Source organism: Oncorhynchus tshawytscha, linkage group LG31, assembly GCF_018296145.1.
Source record: "Oncorhynchus tshawytscha isolate Ot180627B linkage group LG31, Otsh_v2.0, whole genome shotgun sequence".
NCBI lineage: Eukaryota > Metazoa > Chordata > Actinopteri > Salmoniformes > Salmonidae > Oncorhynchus > Oncorhynchus tshawytscha.
This window is the reverse complement of record NC_056459.1, coordinates 28,591,202-28,612,554: the sequence shown is the minus strand read 5'-3', so window position 1 is coordinate 28,612,554 and position 21,353 is coordinate 28,591,202. Positions and strand designations below refer to the sequence as shown.

The window sequence follows — 21,353 nt, the reverse complement described above, 5'->3', positions numbered from 1 at the left end:
TGTCACTTCTGTCCTTGTGAGCGAAAACACAGCCAGGAGGTATACACACAGGCTTACAGTTAACCGCCAACCGGTTAGCTCGTTTGTATTTTCGTTAGTCGTCATGCCTACAGCATACAGAGAGCCTAGTTTGAGCGGAATAGCCTACCACCTGTCAGGCAGCTAAGAGTAGCTCCTCAAAAAGCATGTAGGCTACTGGGGTGAAACCTGCTTTTGGAAGCCCAGTCATTGGTCAGCCCAGTCATTGGTCAGCCCAGTCATTGGTCAGCCCAGTCATTGGTCAGCCCAGTCATTGCACAACAAACAACAATTGTAAATTCAGTCGCATGTTAAAACTTTGGTGGCCACGATTAAAAAGGAGTTATTTTATTTCTCCATCTCAACTGGTAAAGTGTGTCTCCCATACGCCATTCAGATGCATAGGCTATATTTTTATTTACCTTTATTTAACTAGGCAAGTCAGTTAAGAACAAATTCTTATTTTCAATGACGGCCTAGGAACAGGTGGTTAGAGCGTTGGGCCAGTAACCGCAAGGTTGTAAGATCAAATCCCTGACCTGACAAGGTAAAAATCTGTCATTCTGCCCCTGAACAAGGCTGTTAATCCACTGTTCCTAGGCCGTCATTGTAAATTAGAATTGGTTCTTAACTGACTTGCCTAGTTAAAAAAAATGCATGCATAGTATCAGACTAAGAGATGAAGTGACCAAAATTGCTATGGGCTTATTTTGCAGTTTATTCTTGTCACCTTCCTTCCCGCCCTGGGACGACTCCCATTGTTAAGGACGAAACATAGTATTTTATGTTGGTCAGGTCATTTTACTGTTTGGATTTTTTTGTAACATTTGTTGACCGTTTAATGTTGACCAGTTAGTTTAATGTTGACCAGTTAGTCTAATGTTGACCAGTTAGTTTAATGTTGACCAGTTAGTCTAATGTTGACCAGTTAGTTTAATGTTGGCCACATAGTTTAATGTTGACCAGTTAGTTTAATGTTGACCACTTAGTTTAATGTTGACCAGTTAGTCTAATGTTGACCAGTTAGTTTAATGTCCACTTGTTTAATGTTGACCAGTTAGTCTAATGTTGACCAGTTAGTCTAATGTTGACCAGTTAGTTTAATGTCCACTTGTTTAATGTTGACGAGTTAGTCTAATGTTGACCAGTTAGTTTAATGTTGACCAGTTAGTTTAATGTCCACTTGTTTAATGTTGACCAGTTAGTCTAATGTTGACCAGTTAGTTTAATGTTGACCAGTTAGTCTAATGTTGACCAGTTAGTCTAATGTTGACCAGTTAGTCTAATGTTGACCAGTTGGTTTAATGTTGACCAGTTGGTTTAATGTTGACCAGTTGGTTTAATGTTGACCAGTTAGTCTAATGTTGGCCAGTTAGTCTAATGTTGACCAGTTAGTCTAATGTTGACCAGCTGGTTTAATGTTGACCACTTAGTTTAATGTCCACTTGTTTAATGTTGACCAGTTAGTCTAATGTTGACCAGTTAGTCTAATGTTGACCAGTTAGTTTAATGTTGACCAGTTAGTCTAATGTTGACCAGTTAGTTTAATGTTGATCAGTTAGTCGGCAGCAAAATTGACCAAAATTTGCACCCCTAAGAGGAAGAAGGATGAGGGTGGGAGAGGAGGGTGAGAGGGAGAAGGAGGGTGAGAGAGAGAAGGAGGGGGACAGGGAGAAGGAGGGTGAGAGGGAGGGAGAGGACAGAGGAGTTGAGTTTGACAGTCCTGCTTACATGCTGAGCATACCGCTCGTGCGCATGTTGATTTTGTCCATCCACACCAGACGTGATCAGGACACCCCGGTTGAAATATCAAAACGAACTCTGAACTAACTATATTCATTTGGGGACAAGTCGGAGAGCATTAAACATTTATAGCAATTTAGCTAGCTAGCTTGCTGTTGCTAGCTAATTTGTCCTGGGATATAAACATTGTGTTGTTATTTTACCTGAAATGCACAAGGTCCTCTACTCTGACAATTAATCCACAGATAAAATGGTAAACCGAGTCTGTTTCTAGTACTCTCTCCTCCTTCAGGCTTCTTCTTCTTCTTTGGACTTTATATGGCGGTTGGCCACCAACTGTAAGGTGCATTACCACCACCAACTGGACTGGAGTGTGGACCTCAGTTCATCTTTCAATCACCCACGTGGGTGTATGCTCCTAAAAACCAATGAGGAGATGGGAGAAGCGTGACTTCCAACTTGTCAATCGTCACAAATAGAACCAAGTTCTATTTTAGCGGCAGGCTACGCAGACACTTGTTGACATGCATGAGCAGTGTGGGTGCAACAATTTAAAAATTATTTTGCAACGATCACGCACGCGACGCGGGCAGTGTGGTCAGCATGTTAGGCTGCCATAGAGTCAATTATAACTAGGTGGCACGTTTCCCTGCAGTTAATTGTGGCAGCAGAAATAGCACAGTGCTGTAGCACTATAGAGGGGTGGAGATCGGCTCAGAGCTCTCTTTCATACTATTTTCTCTCTCTCCCCCGTTTTCTCTCTCTCTCCTGTTTTCTCTCTCCCATTTTCTCTCTCTCTCCCATTTTCTCTCCCCCGTTTTCTCTCTCTCTCCCATTTTCTCTCCCATTTTCTCTCTCCCATTTTCTCTCTCTCCCCGTTTTCTCTCTCTCCCCGTTTTCTCTCTCTCCCCCGTTTTCTCTCTCTCCCCGTTTTCTCTCTCTCCCCGTTTTCTCTCTCCCATTTTCTCTCTCTCCCCGTTTTCTCTCTCTCCCCGTTTTCTCTCTCTCCCCGTTTTCTCTCTCCCATTTTCTCTCTCTCCCCCGTTTTCTCTCTCCCATTTTCTCTCTCTCTCCCATTTTCTCTCTCTCTTTGGAGTAGTTCATGTATGATGAACCAATGACACTGAAAAGGCTTTGATACTCTAAAACAAATAATTATGCTGATACAGTGGCAATATGTCTCTCATGGTAGAGTCTGCAACTGCGGTTTACTGTACTTTATGAAACTGTGATGATGACAGACTTCAAACAGACCTTGAACCTTCTCAAAGTTTCCTAAATCAGTCCACTATTTCCTCAGAGACAGAAGACAGCACACGCAGGCCCTGCAGTTGTTTTCAATCTTATTTCCTGAATCCTGACTGGTAATGGTGCGACAGTGGATAAAGAACAAGACACTTCCCTCAATGACTTATTAGGCTATTATTATTATTATTATTATTATTATTATTATTATTTTGTTTTAAGAAAACTTTTTTGTTGTTGCCCTTTTTCTCCCCAATTGGTAGTTACAGTCTTGTCTTATCGCTGCAACTCCCGTACGGACTCGGGAGAGGCGAAGGTCGAGAGCCGTGCGTCCTCTGGAACACAACCCAACCAAGCCACACTGCTTCTTGACACAATGCCCACTGAACCCGAATGCCAGCCACACGAACGTTTCGGAGGAAACACAGTACACCTGGTGAACGTGCCAGCATCTACTACGCCCGGCCCACCACAGGAGTCGCTAGTGCGTGATGTGACAAGGACATCCCTACCGCCATCCCTGCCTCCCCTAACCCGGTCGATGCTGGGCCAATTGTGCGATGCCCAATGGGTCTCCCGGGCAGATTGTGACAGAGCCTGGACTCGAACCCAGAATCTCTAGTGGCACAGCTAGCACTGCGATACAGTGCCTTAGAACACTGCACCACTCAGGAGGCTTAGGCTATTACTATCATTATTATTATTAGTAGTAGTTGTAGTAGTATTATTATTATTATTATTATTATTATTATTAGTAGTAGTAGTAGTATAAGTATTTGTAGTATTATCATTGGTAGTAGTATTATTATTATTATTATTATTATTATTATTATTAGTAGTAGTAGTAGTAGTAGTAGTATTATTATTATTATTAGTAGTAGTAGTAGTAGTAGTAGTAGTAGTAGTAGTAGTAGTAGTAGTAGTAGTAGTATTACTAGTACGGGTGAGTATTATTATCAGTAGTATTATTAGTATTACTGATATTGGTAGTATTAGTATTACTATTGTTAGTAGTATTTGTAGTATTATTTTTATTATTAATATTATTGTTATTATTTTCTTATTAGTAGTAGTACTATTAGTATTATGATTATTATTATTATGATGATTATTATTATTTGTATTATTATTAGTAGTAGTAGTCGTAGTAGTAGTATTTTAATATTAATATTATTGTTATTATTGTTCTTATTAGTTGTAGTATTATTAGTATTTTGATTAATATTAGTAGTATTATGATTATTATTATTGTTAGTAGTAGTAGTAGTAGTAGTATTTGTATTATTCATATTATTATTAGTATTAGTAGTAGTATTTGTATTATTCATATTATTATTAGTATTAGTAGTAGTAGTAGTATTTGTATTATTCATATTATTATTAGTAGTAGTAGTAGTAGTATTTGTATTATTCATATTATTATTAGTAGTAGTAGTATTAGTAGTATGTTTTTATTTAATCAAGCAAATCAAATGTGATATAAATAAGAAAAGGAGAAAGGCGGTGTAATTGCGTGAACTCCTTAAGTTATATAAAGGACTACATTGGCAGGGGCCCAGCAGCCTGCGGAAGAAACCAGGAAAGTGGTGAGTCTGTACATCCCAAAGAGCATTGGTTGTGAGTTCTGACAGGAAACGGGGTCCGATGTGGTTCAAGAAAGACATTAAGCACTAGTGTTAGCAGGGAAGGAGAGTTTAAATAAACCAGTGTTTGGTGAACTGGGTCAGTAGGGACAGAAAAACCCAAAGAAAGGTGCCACTTCAGCAAGAGGAGAGATGTTTCTGAAAGCTCCTTGTAGGCCTATATAATAGTAGTGTACCTGTACTTGTAGGCCTATATAATAGTAGTGTACCTGTACTTGTAGGCCTATATAATAGTAGTGTACCCGTACTTGTAGGCCCATATAATAGTAGTGTACCTGTACTTGTAGGCCTATATAATAGTAGTGTACCTGAGTCCTGTATAGTACTGTTACACTACCTGGTCTAGGAGCCTCTCCTCCAATCAGATCCCTGGTTGTGATACACGCTCCTCCCTTCCTATGGGCTTGATCAGTCAGAGTGGTGCAGCATTTAGCACACCATTGCAGGCTGTTGCTTGAAGAGCCACAGTGATACCGAAACTATACAGCACCACACAGTTCAAATCACATCAATCTTTATTTATTTAGCACATTTCATAGACATTTTGTGTAATCCAATGCACCTGTGGCCTATAAGCCCCCTCTACACTTGCCAGAAAGCATAGCTAGAATGAAGTTCAATGAACTCAACTCCTTCTGCGGTGCACCTGTGACACACTACACCACGTGACCCTAGGGCACCGCCATGTTGTCATCTATAGAAAATGTTACTACAGCCCCAGGGTGAAACAGAGGACAAATGTATCTCTGACTTTTCGCTGAACCACAAGGCAGCTCAGTGTGTACTACTGTAGCCAGCAAGAGCCAGAAAGGAGTGTGTGTGTGTGTGTGTGTGTGTGTGTGTGTGTGTGTGTGTGTGTGTGTGTGTGTGTGTGTGTGTGTGTGTGTGTGTGTGTGTGTGTATGTGTGTGTGTGTATGTGTGTGTGTATGTGTGTGTGTGTGTGTGTGTGTGTGTGTGTGTGTGTGTGTGTGTGTGTGTGTGTGTGTGTGTGTGTGTGTGTGTGTGTGTACGTGTACTGTGTGTTAGAACCTGTAATATGTAGTGACCCAGGCAGAATGACCGATACAAGAAGCAGTATCAGGTTCCAGAAATCCATATATTCTCTCTCCTGGTCTAGACATGTCTTGTTGTCTTGTGCTACTGCAACCCAGGAAACTAGATCCTGACAGGGGCCTCGTGGAGCCTACTGAGGTTGTACTGTATTACACAGGAGACACACACACACACACTCTCTCTTTCTTTATCCCTCTCTCTGTGTAATGATTGATGAGTTGAAGGAGGAGGGAGTGACAGATGATTCATCTCAACAGACTCAGGGTTTGACAGGCTCAGTGTTGAGATGGTATCAGTTGATATGGATCTGAAGCGGGTTCTCAACATTACGAAGTCTTGATCTTAAGCGGGATCTCAACATTACGAAGTCTGCCCGTGTCTCAACACAATGTGTTCAGTCATCATATTGTGCCTCCGAGTGGCATGGTTAGCTTTGCCGTGGAAATGAATCAGAGAGTGCTGATGTTTTGGCCGTCTGACAACTGAGAGGAACAATTATGGTTTTGTGTGACACTGCCTGTCACAACTAGTACCAATATCCCAACACTGTCAGAGGAACAATGGTGGATGATTACTGTTGAAGGGTGAAATTAGTACAAGATGAGTAATGTCATAGAACTGATAAATTCATGACATCTTCCCAGTACACGCACACAGGAAGTTACACAGAAACTTCATAACGTTCAAGTTTGCGCTCAGCAGACCTGAAATTAGTTCAGTAGCCCAAAAAATCAGAGGGAACATTGACACACCACTCCAGGCCCAGAGAACACACACACACACACCACTCCTCTCCTCCTCCTCCTCTTTTCCGACCGCAACAGAGCTTACAAACAGACAGGCCTGACCCCTGCACTCAGGCTGAATCTAGTCTGCCGGGAGACTCACACACCATTTAAACACACAACTCACACACCATTTAAACACACAACTCACACACTGTTTAAACACACAACTCACACACTGTTTAAACACACAACTCACACACTGTTTAAACACACAACTCACACACCATTTAAACACACAACTCACACACCGTTTAAACACACAACTCACACACTGTTTAAACACACAACTCACACACTGTTTAAACACACACAATGTGAAGATTCTCTGGTAACCAAGTAAAAACACTCACACACACTGTCTGTCTTTCTCTCTGGAGTTGGGCAGAGCTAAACTTCAACAGAGCTAAACTTTAACATACAGCCTCTAACCGACAGCCTCTAACCGACATACAGCCTCTAAACAACATTCGCAAACTAACAGCCTCCAACCATCAACCTCTAAACGACATCCTCTAACTAACAGCCTCTAACCATCAACCTCTAAACGACATCCTCTAACTAACAGCCTCTAATTGTCAATCTCTAAACAACATCCTCTAACTAACAGCCTCTAACCGTCAACCTCTAAACAGCATCCTCTAACTAACAGGCTCTAACATACAGTTTTTAACCAACAATCTCTACCCGGGACAGGTTCTACCCGACAGACTCTAACGTACACACGCTAAAATGTTGCCTCTACCCGACAGGCTCTAACTGCGAGCCTCTAACTGACAGCCTCCAACCAACAGACTCTGACCTACCTTCATGGTCAAAATAATCGGATAAAGACTATGACTGTCTGTACTGTGTACGGAGACTGGGGAATGAGAAACATTGCCTTGTGTTCACCCTAGAGGGGAAGCCTAGCCCTAGCTGGCTTGTTAGTCTGCTTTTTCCTCTTTCTGACAGTTGCATCCATTGACCTAATTTAGCCTGAACAAGCTTCCACAAACACACGTCTCTGTCTGTTTTTTCTTTCTACAGAAGCAGAACAAGTAGAGAGAGAAACTGGAATGGCAAAATGGGCAGGTGAAGGGTTTATAAAGTGGGCAGGTGAAGGGTTTATAAAGTGGGCAGGTGAAGGGTTTATAAAGTGGGCAGGTGAAGGGTTTATAAAGTGGGCAGGTGAAGGGTTTATAAAGTGGGCAGGTGAAGGGTTTATAAAGTGGGCAGGTGAAGGGTTTATAAAGTGGGCAGGTGAAGGGTTTATAAAGTGGGCAGGTGAAGGGTTTATAAAGTGGGCAGGTGAAGGGTTTATGAAGTGGGCAGGTGAAGGGTTTATAAAGTGGGCAGGTGAAGGGTTTATGAAGTGGGCAGGTGAAGGGTTTATAAAGTGGGCAGGTGAAGGGTTTATAAAGTGGGCAGGTGAAGGGTTTATAAAGTGGGCAGGTGAAGGGTTTATAAAGTGAGAAGGTGAAGGGTTTATAAAGTGGGCAGGTGAAGGGTTTATAAAGTGAGAAGGTGAAGGGTTTATAAAGTGGGCAGGTGAAGGGTTTATAAAGTGGGCAGGTGAAGGGTTTATGAAGTGGGCAGGTGAAGGGTTTATAAAGTGGGCAGGTGAAGGGTTTATAAAGTGGGCAGGTGAAGGGTTTATAAAGTGAGAAGGTGAAGGGTTTATAAAGTGGGCAGGTGAAGGGTTTATAAAGTGAGAAGGTGAAGGGTTTATAAAGTGGGCAGGTGAAGGGTTTATAAAGTGGGCAGGTGAAGGGTTTATGAAGTGGGCAGGTGAAGGGTTTATAAAGTGGGCAGGTGAAGGGTTTGTAAAGTGGGCAGGTGAAGGGTTTGTAAAGTGGGCAGGTGAAGGGTTTGTAAAGTGGGCAGGTGAAGGGTTTATAAAGTGGGCAGGTGAAGGGTTTATAAAGTGGGCAGGTGAAGGGTTTATAAAGTGGGCAGGTGAAGGGTTTATAAAGTGGGCAGGTGAAGGGTTTATAAAGTGGGCAGGTGAAGGGTTTATAAAGTGGGCAGGTGAAGGGTTTGTAAAGTGGGCAGGTGAAGGGTTTATAAAGTGGGCAGGTGAAGGGTTTATAAAGTGGGCAGGTGAAGGGTTTATAAAGTGGGCAGGTGAAGGGTTTATAAAGTGGGCAAGTGAAGGGTTTATAAAGTGGGCAGGAGAAGGGTTTATAAAGTGGGCAGGTGAAGGGTTTATAAAGTGGGCAGGTGAAAGGTTTATGAAATCGGCAGGAGAAGGGTTAATAATCTATGGAATTGTAAGTCACAATATTGGGTTCACAGAGATATTAGAAATGTTGCCTAGAGACGGTTTCAATGACACAAAACATCACGACAGTTTATGACATTTGTTATGTCATTTGTTTCTGAGAATGACGTTGGTATGAGATGGAGAGAGATAGAGTTTCCCTACTATGATGGGTAGAACGTTCTGTGATGGGTGGATCCTATTGCAAGTAGGCTCCTTTCCTTCCAGCCCACAATAAAGCTGGTTCTTGGAGGCTGGGCTTAGGCCTACCTGCAGCAGTCAAAGCCCTGTCATTAACCATGCTACAGGGCATGACAGCGCTATAATCTGCCCACATCTGAGGCTGAGCAGCACTGCCTGTCTCACTGCTACCCACCCACCAGTAAACATTCACAGAACAGCCACATGGTTGAGTGAACTTTCAAAGCCATTTTGAAGGCTGTAAGTGCTAGTCCCCCCCACCGTCCACATCAGTGGAGGTTCCTCAGAGGATCAAAGGGAGGACCATCCTCCTCAGTGAATTTCATAAAATTAAATTTGTAAAAGTTATCAGTTTTAGATAAAACTTTACTAAATATAGTCACCAAATAATTGATTAAAACACACTGTTTGGCAATGCAGGTCTACAGTAGTCTCAACAGCACTCTGTAGGGTAGCACCATTTATTTATTTATTTTATTTTACCTTTATTTAACTAGGCAAGTCAGTTAAGAACAAATTCTAATTTTCAATGACGGCCTAGGAACAGTGGATTAACTTCCTAGGAACAGTGGGTTAACTGCCTGTTCAGGGGCAGAACGACAGATTTGTACCTTGTCAGCTCGGGGGTTTGAACTTGCAACCTTCCGGTTACTAGTCGAAAGCTCTAAACACTAGGCTACCCTGCCGCCCCATGATGTAGCCGGAGGACAGCTAGCTTCCGTCCTCCTCTTGGTACATTGACTTCAATACAAAACCTAGGAGGCTCTTGGTTCTCTCCCCCTTCCATAGACTTACACAGTAATTATGACAACTTCCGGAGGACGTCCTCCAACCTATCAGAGCTCTTGCAGCATGAGCTGACATTTTGTTCACCCAATCAAGTATCAGAGAATGAATCTAGTACTGAAAGCATAAGCTAGAGCTAGCTAGCACTGCAGTGCATAAAATGTGGTGAGTAGTTGATTCAAAGAGAGAGAAAGACAATAGTTGAACAGTTTTGAATGAATTCATTTATTCAAAAAGGAAGGAGAAGCAAGAGAGAGAGAGACTGTCATTTTTTACACTTTCAGTTTCACTTACTTAGCTAGCAAATGCAGCTGGCTAGTTTAGTTACTCAAATACCTGGCTCAAACAGAGGGATGCTATGTTAGCCAGCTGGCTATGACTATCCAACACAAAACTGGAACTCTTCCAAGTTTTGGTTTTATTAATTTATTGCCACCGGGGCCCACCGGTGTAACTGCTTACTGACTATCCACTGTAATGTTACTGCATGATTGTAGCGGTTTTACTAACACATGAGTTATTTTAGCTATGTTGATTATGATGTTACTTTAGCTAATATGGGGACAATGATGCAGGCTGTGTGTAGCGGTTATGATATGGTTTGGCTTGGAATTTTTTGTTGTTGTCACATACAGCTGATGTGTTGTTCAAATGAAGAGCAAAGGTGAGAGGAGGAGAGCGCATAGAGGCTAGAAGGAATACAAGGTGGCTGTTATGAAAGCAAACTGTGTTTATGCGTGATCGGGGGTTCGTTCTGTTGAGTACCTGAATTTGTCCAATAGAAACTCTTGTTTGCAACTGTTGGACTAATGATTACACCCTAGATCAGCTAGATGCAGGCAAGAGTGTGCAATTTATTAAATGTGTCACTGTCTGTCCATGTGTCACTATCTGTCATCTCACATTTTTTGCCCGACCTGTGTGCATCTGAGTTGTAAACTTTCATTCATAAGCTAGGTTGTAGCAACCTCATGATGGGTATAGAGAAAATTTGAGTATCATATAGTAGCCGAAACCTATTTATTTAACCAGGTAGGCCAGTTGAGAACAAGTTCTCATTTATAACTGTGACCTGGGCAAGATAAAGCAAAGCAGTGAGACAAAAACAACAGCACAGAGTTACACATGGAATAAACAAACATACAGTCAATAACACAATAGAAAAGTCTGTATACAGTGTGTGCAAAATGAAGAAAGGAGGTAAGGCAATAAATAGGCCAATAGTGATTCATTACAATTAAGCAATTTACACTAGAGTAATACAGAGGATGTGCAAGTTGAAAATACTTCTGTGCAAAAGAGCAGAAAAATGAAAACAAATATGGGGATGAGGTAGGTAGTTGGTTGGATGGGTTATTTACAGATGGGCTGTGTACAGCTGCAGCGATCGGTAAGCTGCTCTGACAGCTGACGCTTAATGTTAGTGAGTGCGATATAAGTCTCCAGCTTCAGTAATGTTTGCCATTCGTTCCAGTCATTGGCAGCAGGGAACTGGAAGGAAAGGCAGCCAAAGGAGGTGTTGGCTTTGGGGATGACCAGTGAAATATACCTGCTGGAGCGTGTGCTACGGGTGGATGTTGCTATGATGACCAGTGAGCTGAGATAAGGTGGAGCGTTACCTAACAAAGACTTATAGCTGACCTGGAGCCAGTGGGTTTGGCGACTAATATGTAGCGAGGACCAGCCAACGAGAGGATACAGGTTGCAGCGGTGGGTAGTATATGGGACTTTGGTGACAAAACGGATGGCACTGTGATAGACTGCATCCAATTTGCTGAGTAGAGTGTTGGAGGCTATTTTGTAAATGACATCGCCAAAGTCAAGGATCGGTAGGATAGTCAGTTTTACGAGGGTATGTTTGGCAGAATGAGTGAAGGAGGCTTTGTTGTGAAATAGGAAGCCAATTCTAGATTTAACTTTGGATTGGAGCTGCTTAATGTGAGTCTGGAAGGAGAGTTTACAGTCTAGCCAGATACCTAGGTATTTATAGTTGTCCACATATTCTAAGTCAGAACTGTCCAGAGTAGTGATGCTAGTTGGCCGAGCAGGTGCGGGCAGCGATCGGTTGAAGAGCATGCATTTTGTTTTACTAGCATTTAAGAGCAGTTGGAGGCAAAGGAAGGAGTGTTGTATGACGTTGAAGCTCGTTTGGAGGTTTGTTAACACAGTGTCCAGAGATGAGCCAGATGTATACAGAATGGTGTAATCTGCGTAGAGGTGGATCAAAGAACCACCAGCAGCAAGAGCGCCATCATTGATGTATACAGAGAAAAGAGTCGGCCCGAGAATTGAACCTTGTGGCACCCCCATAGAGACTGCCAGAGATCCGAACAACAGGCCCTCCGATTTGACACACTGAACTCTATCTGAGCGAACCAGGCGAGGCAGTCATTAGAGAAACCAAGGCTGTTGAGTCTACCAATAAGATTACGGTGATTGGCAGAGTTGAAAGCCCTGGCCAGGTTGATGAAGACGGCTGCACAGTACTGTCTTTTATCGATGGCGGTTATGATATTGTTTAGGACCTTGAGCATGGCTGAGGTGCACCCGTGACCAGCTCGGAAACCAGATTGCGTAGCGGAGAAGGTACGGTGGGATTCGAAATGGTCGGTAATCTGTTTGTTCACTTCGCTTTCGAAGACTTTAGAAAGGCAGGGCAGGATGGATATAGGTCTGTAACTGTTTGGGTCTAGAGTGTCTCCCTTTTTGAAGATTGGCATGACTGTGGATTTTGCAGCTCTTTCAGAACATCAGCTGTCTGGATTTGGGTGAAGGAGAAACGGAGGGGGGCTTGGGCCAGTTGCTGCGGGGGGTGCAGAGCTGTTGGCCAGGGTTGGGTTAGCCAGCTGGAAAGCATGCCCAGCCATAGAGAAATGCTTATTGAATTTCTCGATTATCGTGGATTTAGCAGTGGTGACAGTGTTTCCTAGTCTCTGGGAGACTAGGAAACACTGGGAGGAGGTGCTCTTATTCTCCATGGACTTTACAGTGTTCCAAAACTTTTTGGAATTAGTGCTGCAGGATGCAAATATCTGTTTGAAAAAGCTAGCCTTTGCTTTCCTAACTGACTGTGTCACACCCTGACCATAGAGAGGCTTTTTATTCTCTATTTTGGTTAGGCCAGGGTGTGACTAAGGTGGGCATTCTATGTCCTTTTTTCTATGTTTTGTATTTCTATGTCTTGGCCTGGAATGGTTCTCAATCAGGGACAGCTGTCTATCGTTGTCTCTGATTGGGAACCATACTTAGGTACCCTTTTCCCCCACCTGTTTTGTGGGAAGTTAACTTTGTGGTTCTTCAGGGCACATAGCACAAAGCGTCACGGTTTGTTATTTTGTCCTTCGTTTTGTCGGCGTCATTTTAAAATAAAGTTCAAATGTATGCTTACCATGCTGCACCTTCGTCCAGTCCTTCAGCCAGCCGTGACAGACTATGTGTATTGGTTCCTGACTTCCCTGAAAAGTTGCATATTGCGGGGACAATTCAATGCTATTGCAGTACGCCACAGGGTGTTTTTGTGCTGGTCAAGGGCAGTCAAGTCTGGAGTGAACCAAGGGCTATAACCGCTCTTAGTTAAACTTTTTTTTGCTTATTTAAGATGGTGAGGAAAGCACTTTTAAAGAACAACCAGGCATCCTCTACTGACGGGATGAGGTCAATATCCTTCCAGGATACCCGGGCCAGGTTGATTAGAAAGGCCTGCTCGCATACGTGTTTTAGAGAGCGTTTGACAGTGATGACAGTGGTGGTCGTTTGACCGGGGACAAATAACGGACGCAGGCAATGAGGCAGTGATCGCTGAGATCCTGGTTGAAAACAGCTGTGGTGTATTTAGAGGGCAAGTTGGTCAGGATGATATCTATATGGGTGCCCATGTTTACGGATTTGGGGTTGTACCTGGTAGGTTCCTTGATAATTTGTGTGAGATTGAGGGCATCTAGCTTAGATTGTAGGACGGCCGGGATGTTAAGCATATCCCAATTTAGGTCACCTAGTAGTATGAACTCTGACGATAGATGGTTGGCATTCAATTCACATATGGTGTCCAGGGCACAGCTGGGAGCTGAGGGGGGTCTATAACAAGCAACAACAGTGAGGGACCTATTTCTGGAGAGATGGATCTTTAAAAGTAGAAGCTCAAACTGTTTGGGCATAGTTCTGGATAGTATGACAGAGCTCTACAGTAGATTGCAATTCCGCCCCCTTTAGCAGTTCTGTCTGGACGGGAAAGGCTGTATTGGGGATGGAAATTTCAGATGTTTTTCTTCCTAAGCCAGGATTCAGACACGACTAGGACATCTGGGTTGGCGGAGTGTGCTAAAGCAGTGAATAAAGCAAACTTAGGGAGGATGCTTCTGATGTTAACATGCATGAACCCAAGGCTTTTACAGTTGCAGAAGTCAACAAATGAGAGTGCCTGGGGATCGGGAGTGATACTGGGGGCTGCAGGGGTTAACCTCTACATCACCAGAGGAACAGAGGAGGAGTAGGATGAGGGTACGGCAGGCATCAGCTGTGTAGCCGAGTGATCATAGGGTGATCACATACAGTACACTTCAGTCTATACAGTTAAAGTGGTTCAGTGTTTGGAGGACTCACGGAGGCATTCTCTCAAACATACAATGAACCAGGCTATTTCCAGGGTGGTAACGAGCCCTGAGACATGGCTGTACATGGCCTCCATTACTATGGTGTCTAGTAGGATGTAAAACATTACTATGGTGTCTAGTAGGATGTAAAACATTACTATGGTGTCTAGTAGGATGTAAAACATTACTATGGTGTCAAGTAGGATGTAAAACATCACTATGGTGTCAAGTAGGATGTAAAACATTACTATGGTGTCAAGTAGGATGTAAAACATTACTATGGTGTCTAGTAGGATGTAAAACATCACTATGGTGTCTAGTAGGATGTAAAACATTACTATGGTGTCTAGTAGGATGTAAAACATCACTATGGTGTCTGGTAGGATGTAAAACATTACTATGGTGTCTAGTAGGATGTAAAACATTACTATGGTGTCTAGTAGGATGTACAACATTACTATGGTGTCTAGTAGGATGTACAACATTACTATGGTGTCTAGTAGGATGTAAAACATCACTATGGTGTCTAGTAGGATGTAAAACATCACTATGGTGTCTAGTAGGATGTAAACAGGTAACCAGAGAATAGACACCACTGACCCATCCCACCCTAACCCTCCCTGTTCTACTGACCCCTCCCACCCTAACCCTCCCTGTTCCACTGACCCCTCCCACCCTAACCCTCCCTGTTCCACTGACCCCCTCCCACCCTAACCCTCCCTGTTCCACTGACCCCTCCCACCCTAACCCTCCCTGTTATACTGACCCCTCCCACCCTAACCCTCCCTGTTCCACTGACCCCTCCCACCCTAACCCTCCCTGTTCCACTGACCCCTCCCACCCTAACCCTCCCTGTTCCACTGACCCCTCCCACCCTAACCCTCCCTGTTATACTGACCCCTCCCACCCTAACCCTCCCTGTTCCACTGACCCCTCCCACACTAACCCTCCCTGTTCCACTGACCCCTCCCACCCTAACCCTCCCTGTTCCACTGACCCCTCCCACCCTAACCCTCCCTGTTCCACTCTCACCCTCAGATGTCACTGCCCTTGATCTCTTGCCCCCCTTCGCCCTTTCCCCCTGTCATATGGCATGTCCGAGTGGCTCTCTCCATGTAAGTGGTCACAAGTGCTCCGGGGGTGAGGGATTGAAAGAGGGGTGTGTGTGAGGGGTGTCGGCTGAGATGTCTGAGAGAGGTGGTCCCATTCAGACCCGTAACATTACGTCCTGTTGTGTGAATTAATCTTCTATTGGTCAATGACACAAACTGATCTGGGACCCATCCAGGCTCTAATCCTTCTACCCATGGCTCGCTACACAAACAGAGCTGGAACCAGTCAAGGATCTAATCCTTCTACCAATACACAAACTGATCTGGGATCAGTCCAGCCGCTAATCCTTCTATCCATGGCTTAGCAGCTCTTTTAAGTGATCCTACCAGGGAGCTGGGTCTGTTTGTTGGCTCTCCAGTAAATATAGCTGCTGGTCGGGGGCTGTTGATGACAGCTAGCCGTAATTACAGGATGAGCTGTACGCCAGCTGAGAGGAGAGGGAGAGGAGAGGGAGAGGAGAGGAGAGGAGAGGAGAGGAGGAGGAGAGGAGAGGAGAGGAGAGGAGAGGAGAGGAGAGGAGAGGAGGAGAGAGGAGAGGGAGGAGAGGAGAGGAGAGGAGAGGAGAGGAGAGGAGAGGGGAGAGAGGAAGGGGAGGGGAGAGGATAGAGGAGAGGAGAGGAGAGAGAGAAAAGGAGGGGAGAGGGGAGAGGATAGAGGAGAGGATAGAGGAGAGGAGAGGATGTTACTGTGTAGGTGTCTGTGCCCTGTAGCCGCAGGCTGAAACACACTGCCTGCCTGAGTGAGAAACCACAGAGGTTTACACAATACGGTGTTCATGAACAGAACAGTAGCTTGACAGATTTACGTCAGCATAACCTCTGAACAGTATTCACCTCCCAGCAGCGACATTACTAATATATATGTTTTTCTGGCTTTTTCAGAAATTGGGACGATACCAACTGCTTTTGTTGTGTGTTGTGTGTGTTGTATGTTGTGTGTGTATTTGCTTGTTAACCTTCTCATCCCTTATTCTACAACTTGATCACACAGAACAGAGCTGCACGGTGACACTTGGAATACTGTGTTGCTGTACTGTGCCAGGACAATGCTGGTAGTTGCCACAATTAATTTATGCTCAAAACTTGCTTAGTCTAAATCAAGTTTCATCTTTGAGATCATGATCATGATATAGAAATAAAAAATAATAATATTGACACTTAACTGTTCATACCTGCTGTATAATGTGCACAATACACGTTGATTTAGATAAAACATTACACGTTGATTTAGATAAAACATTCCCAAATTTCATTACAGTAACCCTTGACGACATTAATAATTTTTTACATTTAATTTTTAATTTTTTAATATTGAATATTAAAATATACAATCTAGTTACAGTGAAGCTGCTCAACCATCTGAGACTCCCCCCACAGTCCCCACCGCCGAGAAATATTTAATTAAATAATTCAATTTCCCACCCCCAAGTCCCCAAGCCCCTGTCCCCCAAGCCCCTGTCCCCCAAGCCCCTGTCCCCAAGCCCCTGTCCCCCAAGCCCCTGTCCCCAAGCCCCTGTCCCCAAGCCCCTGTCCCCCAAGCCCCTGTCCCCCAAGCCCCTGTCCCCCAAGCCCCCCCCAAGTCCCCCTGTCCCCCAAGCCCCTGTCCCCCAAGCCCCTGTCCCCCAAGCCCCTGTCCCCAAGCCCCTGTCCCCCAAGCCCCTGTCCCCCAAGCCCCTGTCCCCCAAGCCCCTGTCCCCCCAAGCCCCTGTCCCCAAGCCCCCCCCCAAGCCCCTGTCCCCCAAGCCCCTGTCCCCAAGCCCCTGTCCCCAAGCCCCTGTCCCCCCCTGTCCCCCAAGCCCCTGTCCCCCTAGCCCCCCTGTCCCCCTAGCCCCTGTCCCCCTGTAGCCCCTGTCCCCCTAGCCCCTGTCCCCCTCCCCAAGCCCCTGTCCCCCTGTAGCCCCTGTCCCCCTAGCCCCTGTCCCCCAAGCCCCTGTCCCCCAAGCCCCTGTCCCCCTGTAGCCCCTGTCCCCAAGCCCCTGTCCCCCAAGCCCCTGTCCCCCTGTAGCCCCTGTCCCCCAAGCCCCTGTCCCCCCTGTCCCCAAGCCCCTGTCCCCCAAGCCCCTGTCCCCCAAGCCCCTGTCCCCCAAGCCCCTGTCCCCCAAGCCCCTGTCCCCAAGCCCCTGTCCCCCAAGCCCCTGTCCCCCAAGCCCCTGTCCCCAAGCCCCTGTCCCCCAAGCCCCTGTCCCCCAAGCCCCTGTCCCCAAGCCCCTGTCCCCCAAGCCCCTGTCCCCCAAGCCCCTGTCCCCCAAGCCCCTGTCCCCCAAGCCCCTGTCCCCCAAGCCCCTGTCCCCCAAGCCCCCCCTGTCCCCAAGCCCCTGTCCCCCAAGCCCCCCCCAAGCCCCTGTCCCCCAAGCCCCCCCCAAGCCCCTGTCCCCCAAGCCCCTGTCCCCAAGCCCCTGTCCCCCCCCTGTCCCCAAGCCCCTGTCCCCCCCCAAGCCCCTGTCCCCCAAGCCCCTGTCCCCCAAGCCCCTGTCCCCAAGCCCCTGTCCCCCAAGCCCCTGTCCCCCAAGCCCCTGTCCCCCAAGCCCCTGTCCCCCAAGCCCCTGTCCCCCAAGCCCCTGTCCCCAAGTCCCCCTGTGTCCCCAAGCCCCTGTCCCCCAAGCCCCTGTCCCCCCAAGCCCCCCCTGTCCCCAAGCCCTGTCCCCAAGCCCCCCCAGCCCCTGTCCCCAAGCCCCTGTCCCCCAAGCCCCTGTCCCCCAAGCCCCTGTCCCCCAAGCCCCAAGTCCCCAAGCCCCTGTCCCCCAAGCCCCTGTCCCCAAGCCCCTGTCCCCAAGCCCCCTGTCCCCCAAGCCCCTGTCCCCCAAGCCCCCCCTGTCCCCCAAGCCCCTGTCCCCCAAGCCCCTGTCCCCCAAGCCCCTGTCCCCCAAGCCCCTGTCCCCCAAGCCCCTGTCCCCAAGCCCCCCCCAAGCCCCTGTCCCCAAGCCCCTGTCCCCCAAGCCCCTGTCCCCAAGCCCCTGTCCCCAAGCCCCTGTCCCCCAAGCCCCTGTCCCCCAAGCCCCTGTCCCCAAGCCCCTGTCCCCCAAGCCCCTGTCCCTGTCCCCCAAGCCCCTGTCCCCCAAGCCCCTGTCCCCAAGCCCCTGTCCCCCAAGCCCCTGTCCCCCAAGCCCCTGTCCCCCAAGCCCCTGTCCCCCAAGCCCCCCCAAGCCCCTGTCCCCCAAGCCCCTGTCCCCCAAGCCCCTGTCCCCCAAGCCCCTGTCCCCCAAGCCCCTGTCCCCCAAGCCCCTGTCCCCAAGCCCCTGTCCCCAAGCCCCTGTCCCCCAATGCGCAAACAACCAACAAAATGAACAAAAGAGAAAAAAGGAAAACAGAAAACAACAATGTAAAAAACAGAAGACATCAAGGTCAACTGAATATGTTTGACTGCATGTCTGGCACTATTTACATGTGTGTGTGTCCGTGTGTGTGCACATGTGTGCATTTGAATAGGAGTGTGTGTATATGCATGTGTACAAACACATGCTATCAGTCACTTCCCACTGGACACACTGGTTGAATCAACGTTGTTTCCACGTCATTTCAATGAAATGATGTTGAACCAATGTGGAAAAGACATTGAATTGACGTCTGTGCCCAGTGGGTTCATTACGAAGTTCCTTCCTCTGTATTAAAATTTGACTGATTGATTTGATCAGACAGCCCATTTTCCACCCCATCCCTCACTCTATCCATCATCCATCCCTCCGTCCCTCCATCCATCCATCCCTCCATCATTCCTCCATCCCACCATCCCTCCATCATCCATCATCCATTCATCATTCCTCCATCCCACCATCCCTCCATCATCCATCCATCCCTCCATCATTCCACCATCCCACCATCCCTCCATCATCCATCCATCCCTCCATCATTCCTCCATTCCACCATCCCACCATCCCTCCATCAACCATCCCTCCATCCCTCCCTCCATCATCCATCCATCCCTCCATCCCTCCATCATCCATCCCTCCATCCACCCATCATCCATCCCTCCATCATCCATCCCTCCATCATCCATCCCTCCATCCCTCCTTCCATCCCTCCATCCCTCCATCCCTCCATCATCCATCCCTCCATCATCCATCCCTCCATCATCCATCCCTCCATCCTCCATCATCCATCCCTCCCTCCATCATCCATCCCTCCATCATCCATCCCTCCCTCCATCCATCCCTCCCTCCCTCCATCATCCATCCCTCCATCATCCATCCCTCCATCCATCCTCCAAGTGGAAATCTATTTTCATGTCGGTGCGGCGCTGTACTGTGGAGCTGTACCCTATTAGGCATACATGCAGTTAAGGTAGCCACGGATTAAACTGTTTGTCCTGTCCCTGGTTCAATTTAATTTGTTTGCCTAATGCCATTTCTGTAAACACTCTTGAGGAAAAATGTATTTGAGATGCCCGGGGCCAATTGGACATGGCCCTGTCCCTGAGCTTGACTTCTGTTCTGAAAATAATATTTGTTGTCCTTGAGGAGGATTGTTGCTCAAAGTAAATATAATATCTATGCAATGTAATGGTTTATGCATTATATTAATATGATTATTGATCCATACAGAAAGATGAAGCTTTTGCCAATAAAATCCTCCAGTCTTCATAACGTGTAGGGGCCTGTGTAGCCAAATGTACAAATAGACTGCTACCCCTTTACAGGCTCAGCAGCGGCTTAATCATAGCCTATCTGGAGGGGCAGTGGAAATGAAGAGATAGTCCATACCGTGACAGCTGTGTAAACACAGTGGGTTTACTTTACCCCAGTCCGTCGCCCTGGTCCGCATGCACTAACAGCAATGACCGAATAGTGCCGAACTGCCGATGTCTTTGCAGGGACGCCAACTCGTCGCCTGTTGTGTTGTGAGGTCAAATGAGCAGCCCCGCCTACCGTTACAACTCTGCTTGTTCATTGGTCCAACGCTGCTCAGGGCAAGCGCTACAAACCCAAACTGGAACGTACACATGAATTTGGTAGGGAGCGGGGGTTTGTAGGCTGTTTTATCAAGGGAAAAGATAAACGTTCAGAAGAGGGAAGGAATTGACCGTTAGGAATTGACGGGGCTTCTCCTTTATAAACGGATGGAGCGGCGCAGTTAGCAGACAATACATATGATTTAGTTGAGATAAGTTTTTCAGAGGTGAGTTGCTAGATTTTCTCTCTTGTCTTGCATTTAGACTAAATAAGAACTTTTCTTATATTGCTTGAGCAAGATGCGAGCTCGATGAGTAGATAATTGTGCGTCTTTATACAAGAGTAACTGAGTAGAGATTCGTAAATTAGAAGGGCTTTAGTAGGGCAATGGGTCAGTAAACTATAACCATATACACTTACGAAATAGACAACTAAACACGTGTGATTATTGCCTTAACAATACATAAAACAGATGCATTTTATTCAACTACAAAACTATTTTGCAATTGTGGATGTCAACATCAGATCCCATATAATTGGTTAGCTATGACGAGATACCGCCTCCTATATCGTGAGGATAAACTGATCATCGACAGATCACAATCATACTTGACAGTTTCTCTTGAGGTCTCGGTGTCGGTGAACATGTTTCTTCGTGAGTTTGTTGACCACTTTCCTTTGCTTCTGACCACAGCGGTCGCTTCATCATGATCCGTTGTGATGTTAATGCCATAACTCTTCAGAGCTGCGCTGTGGTTGGGATTTGGGTTTAGGAAATTGGGGGTTAAATGGTAAATGTCAGTCTTGTGATTGTAGGTTTGGAAGAATAACTGCACTTGTGTGTGTGGGAGTTTGGTTCACATAGTGTTGTAGACAGGGGAGAAGGACACTCACCATAACTCGCATGGACAGAGTGAACTGGGTCAGCAAGCAGGGATTTTGCGAAATTCCCCTGCAGGTTTAGGAGAGGTCAGGGGGCATTATGCTATTGTCAATTTCAAATGCAGTTACTGGGTTTAGTTTACTACCTATACCTGTTGTAAGGCCAG

The 21,353-nt window shown here is 46.3% G+C and overlaps 1 protein-coding gene across 3 annotated transcripts in view; it reads left to right on the top strand.

Moving 5' to 3' along the window:
• The window catches only part of LOC112229211 (rho family-interacting cell polarization regulator 2-like), a 133,473-nt gene that overhangs the window by 45,755 nt on the left and 66,365 nt on the right, over positions 1 to 21,353 (top strand). Inside the window, exon 1 of one of the 3 annotated variants that reach the window (XM_042310416.1) lies at positions 20,333 to 20,530. The exons of the other annotated variants lie outside the window; for them this stretch is intronic. The gene's annotated coding sequence lies outside the window, so the exon portion shown is untranslated. Of the gene's footprint in view, positions 1 to 20,332; positions 20,531 to 21,353 lie in introns of those variants that run through there. 3 annotated transcript variants of the gene reach the window in all.